The sequence below is a fragment of the Odocoileus virginianus genome, chromosome 22 (assembly GCF_023699985.2).
Source record: "Odocoileus virginianus isolate 20LAN1187 ecotype Illinois chromosome 22, Ovbor_1.2, whole genome shotgun sequence".
Taxonomy (NCBI): Eukaryota; Metazoa; Chordata; class Mammalia; order Artiodactyla; family Cervidae; genus Odocoileus; species Odocoileus virginianus.
This window is the reverse complement of record NC_069695.1, coordinates 33,286,128-33,291,450: the sequence shown is the minus strand read 5'-3', so window position 1 is coordinate 33,291,450 and position 5,323 is coordinate 33,286,128. Positions and strand designations below refer to the sequence as shown.

Sequence of the window (5,323 nt, the reverse complement as noted above, 5' to 3'; positions counted from 1 at the left end):
CAGTGATCTGCAGGCTAAGGTGGTCTTTGTAAGTTGTACTCTTATAGATGCCATGAAAGTGTGTTCTACTACTATCACTCATATATTGAGACTCTCCACATAAAAACGGATTTGAGAGAGAAATTGTGCTTGAAGCCAGTAAGATGTTTGAAAGATTAGACAATAATAAAATGACTACTTCCCCAGAACATGAAGACTTCTGTGGCAAATCCATTGTTTTTCAACTCAAGAAAATCCCTTGTAAGTTTCGGGCAGGTGCTATTTATTATACCCATAATCCTACTTATAATAGTAATAGTGAATGCATACAATGTGTGCATTCTGTAATATTTTTTGAATATACTACCACATTTAAAGCTCAGCAACATGATGAGTTGGGTACTACTTTTATTCCCATGTAAGGATAACACCAACTAGATGGACATGAGTTTGAGTAAGCCCTGGGAGTTGGTGATGGACAGGGAAGCCTGTCATACTGCAGTCCATGGGGTCGCAAAGAGTCGGACATGACTGAGTGACTGAACTGAACTGCTAACACAAGCGAAGTTTTGGTTGGTTAAATTATCTGCTAGTGTCACAGCCATTTGCAAAGCACATCAGGTCTAAATTGAAGCCACAATGAAATCATTCTTTAGTCACTACTTCTCAGAGTCTTATTTCTAGATTATAAGTACAAAAATAAGGGAAAGTAAACACTCTTCTGGGCTTCTCAAGTGGCCCAGAGGTAAAGAATCCACCTACCAATGCAGGTGATGCGAGTTCAATCCCTGGGTAAGGAAGAACCCCTAGAGAAGGAAATGGCAATCAACTCCAGTGAAATCCTATGGACAGAGGAGCCTGGCAGGCTGTAGTCCATAGGATTGTGAGGAATCAGATGTGACTGACTGCACACACACATGCACACACACACACACACACACACACACACATGCTCTTCTATCAGTTTAGTTGAAAGAAAAATAAGGAGTGGAATCTCATAAGCTCAGAGATAAGACAACAAATACAAAATCAGCCCTATATCCTAGCTATTGATATTATATCATTATTTTTATCAATTCACCAACAAAAACTATATATTTTCATTACTGTAGTGGCGATCACAACTAAACTGTTACAATACTGATCACATTAGAAAAATAATGCATAAGCACTATCTCTTGTAAAGGGGATTTTTTGTTTTACTTGATATAACTTCATGAGATAAGACATAATAGATTTTACTACCTATCTGTGAACTTCTCCAATCCCCTTATTCACTCTACACGCTCCCAGTCTCAGTTTCCCTTTTAAAATCTTCCCAGCTCTAAAATTCAATGAGCCTATAAGTCTAAGTCACTGCAGTTTATTTTAAATTTATTTATTTTTTAATTGAAGAATAATTGCTTTATAAAGCTATATTCGTTTATGCAGTTTTTTTTGAAAGTACTCTTTCTTTTATATTCATTATTCTTGTTATGTCATTCAGAATATGACAGTCGCTATTAACCAAGTATACTCAAATAGTCTCACAGACATTGGATGTTCATTATAGCAAGCCTGACTCCAACAAACCTTCATGAATCAACCTGTTACAAAATAGAGCATTCCAGTACAGCAGATAAATAATATCATCTGCTACAGCTTCCCAAAACATTCCTCATAAGTGATGTTTTATGCAACATGATTAGATAGCACTGCCATCTCCCTTAAGGTTAAACTTGTGATCATCATGTATATACATAGGAAATAAAAACCTCTGCATAGAATCATATTCATATCATTTATGAAGCAGAAATAAAGAATCACAGAGAATGAAATGTTTTTGTAACAGCAAAAAATCATGGCTAATATTTCTCAAGACTTTGCTCTATCCAGCACTTTACAGGCGTTACCTCATTCAATTTAAATATAAAAATCATGGCTAAGAATTCTTGAGCCTTTCCTCACTTAATGCTCACAATAACCCTATGAAGTAACGAAGTCAATAACTGATATTCTAACCAGTATTTTATTATTTAGAGATTTCCCATTTTATTTGAATTATGTTTGTCAAATTCTCCCCCATAAATAACAGAGACTGTTATTTTTCATCCAGTGTGTCTCTCCTTCTTTCTTTATGAAGAGAATGCTAATTGGATTATGGGTGCCAAAGTGCCCATCTAAAAACCTGCATTTCCATCCTCTCTAGTCGTAAGAGATGTTCTACTGCTGAGCAATAATATATAGACAGAAATTTGCTGGTAGGAATTCTGAGTAAGCTTATTTATTTATTTATTATCAGTAGGACCAATAGCAGCAAAGAGCTCAGTCTTCTGTTTGTTCTGATTATTCTTTATTGGAGTGTGGTTGCGTTACAATGTTGTGTCAGTTTCAGCTGTACAGCAAACTGAATCACTGATACACATACATATGTATACTCTTTTTTAACTTCTTTTCCCTATAGGTCATAACAGAGTATTGAGTAGAGTTTTCTGCACTATACCCTAGGTCCTTATTAGTTATCTATTTTATATATAGTTAACTAATAAAAAAAGATCTTCATGACCCAGATAATCACGATGGTGTGATCACTCACCTAGAGCCAGACATCCTGGAAAGTGAAGTCAAGTGGGCCTTAGGAAGCATCACTACGAACAAAGCTAGTGGACATGATGGAATTCCAGTTGAGCTATTTCAAATCCTAAAAGATGATGCTGTGAAAGTGCTGCACTCAATATGCCAGCAAATCTGGAAAACTCAGCAGTGGCCACAGGACTGGAAAAGGTCAGTTTTCATTCCAATCCCAAAGAAAGGCAATGCCAGAGAATGCTCACACTACAGCACAATTGCACTCATCTCACACGCTAGTAAAGTAATGCTCAGAATTCTCCCAGCCAGGCTTCACCAATACGTGAACCATGAACTTCCAGATGTTCAAGCTGGCTTTAGAAAAGGCAGAGGAACCAGAGATCAAATTGCCAACATCCAGTGGATCATCAAAAAAGCAAGAGAGTTCCAGAAAAACATCTATTTCTTCTTTATTGACTATGCCTAAGTCTTTGACTGTGTGGATCACAATAAACTGTGGAAAATTCTGAAAGAGATGGGAATACCAGACCACCTGACCTGCCTCTTGAGAAATCTGTATGCAGGTCAGGAAGCAACAGTTAGAACTGGACATGAAACAACAGACTGGTTCCAAATAAGAAAAGGGGTATGTCAAAGCTATATAGTGTCACCCTGCTTATTTAACTTATATGCAGAGTACATCATGAGAAATTCTGGGCTGGAGGAAGCACAAGCTGGAATCAAGATTGCTGGGAGAAATATCAATAACCTCAGATATGCAGATGACACCACCCTGATGGCAGAAAGTGAAGAAGAACTAAAAAGCCTCTTGATGAAAGTGAAAGAGGAGAGTGAAAAAGTTGGCTTAAAGCTCAACATTCAGAAGACTAAGGTCATGGCATCTGGTCCCATCACTTCATGGCAAATAGATGGGGAAACAGTGGAAACAGTGGCTGACTTTATTTTTCTGGGCTCCAAAATCACTGCAGATGGTGATTGCAGCCATGAAATTAAAAGATGCTTTCTCCTTGGAAGGAAAGTTGTGACCAACCTAGGCAGCATATTAAAAAGCAGAGACATTACTTTGCCAACAAAGGTCTGTCTAGTTAAGGCTATGGTTTTTCCAGTGGTCATGCATGGATGTGAGAGCTGGACTATAAAGAAAACTGAGCACCAAAGAATTGATGCTTTGGACTGTGGTGTTGGAGAAGACTCTTGAGAGTCCCTTGGACTACAAGAAGATCCAGCCAGTCCATCCTAGAGGAGATCAGTCTTGGATGTTCATTGGAAGGACTGATGTTGAAGCTGAAGCTTCAGTTCTTTGGCCACCTGATGCGACTAGCTGACTTGTTTGAAAAGACCCTGATGCTGGGAAAGATTGAGGGCACGAGAAGAAGGGGATGACAGAGTATGAGATGGTTGGATGGCATCACTGACTCAATAGACATGGGTTTCGGTAGACTCTAGGAGCTTGCGATGGACAGGGAGGCCTGGCGTGCTGTGGTTCATGGGGTCACAAAGAGTCAGACACTGAGTGACTGAACTGAATTAATATATAATAGTGTAACTATGTCAATCCCAATCTCCCAATTCATCCCACCCTTCCTTTCCCCCCTGGTAACCATAAATTAGTTTTCTACATGTGTGACTCCATTTCTGTTTTGTAAATAAGTTCATTTGTATCACTTTGTAGATTTCACATACAAGCCATTTGCAGCAACATGCTTAGCTTTCTATTGAATGTGTTACTTAAAAGGTTTAGTCAAAAAGGCCAAAGCCCATGTCATCATCAGACTCTTGAGATTCTTCTTTCTTTACTTCTGTGTTCTTCTCCTCAGCTGGGACAGCAGTGGTGGAGGGGGCCGGACCCCTGCTGAGAGACCACAGGCAGCTGGGACAGGCCCACCAGCCCCCACATGGCAGATAAGGCTCTCAGTGTTGACACTGGCCAGAGCATATGCAACCCAACCTAGCCAGAAAGAGTCAAAGTTTACACCAGCTGCTTTAATTAAGGCATTGATCTTATCCTCCGTGAGCCTCACCGTGTGGAATGAGGGCTGAATAGATGCAGGCAAGCTCCAAAACGGAGGTCATCTTGGAGTGCCAGACAAAGGCTACGGTGTGGTGCTAGTCTCTGGATGAAGTGGGGGCCTCATCCCAATGCGGTCTCGCTTCCTGGGAAGGACTAAGCATCTTAGGGCAGCTGAGAAAAGGTAAATTTTAAATTTTTTAATTTTTATTTATGTTTTAAGGGCACTTAAATTATTATTATTATTATTATTTTGGCTGTGCTCTGGAATCTTAGTTCTCCCACCAAGGATCAAACCCTGTATTGGGAACTCAGAGTCTTAACCACTAGACTGCCACAGAAGTCTCAAGCCTTTTTGAATAGGATCATTCTCGAGAAGAGGCTTAAGGGGACACGTGCTGAACACAGATGGTCCTGGATGGGTTTACCCTGGCCCAGTTAATATCTTGTTTTTCTTTTCATACCACTTGGTACCTCTGGGTGTCAGGTCCCTTTTCCAAGTGGGGCCTTTGGAAAGTGTTGTTTTCATGCTGCGTTTGGATGGAGCTCTGCACAACTTGGAGCATGTGAGATGATCCTTAAAGGATTGGGGTAAGCGTTAGAGGGATGCTGTTGATGGATAGTCTCCCTGTGCTAAAGCACAGTCAAGGGAGCAGAGAAAGTGGTACTTGCCAGGGTTCACCTCCGACCCTTGGCATGTCCTCTCCAGATGCCGATAGCATGTCTTTCCATGTGACCCCACAGGTGAATCTAATCCTGACCTCCTGT

At 40.2% G+C, this 5,323-nt stretch overlaps 1 pseudogene; it reads right to left on the bottom strand.

Annotated features, from left to right (window-relative positions):
- Positions 1 to 4,284: 4,284 nt before the first annotated feature.
- On the bottom strand, positions 4,285 to 4,620 carry LOC110136289 (large ribosomal subunit protein P1 pseudogene; annotated as a pseudogene).
- Between the last annotated feature and the right edge of the window lie 703 nt (positions 4,621 to 5,323).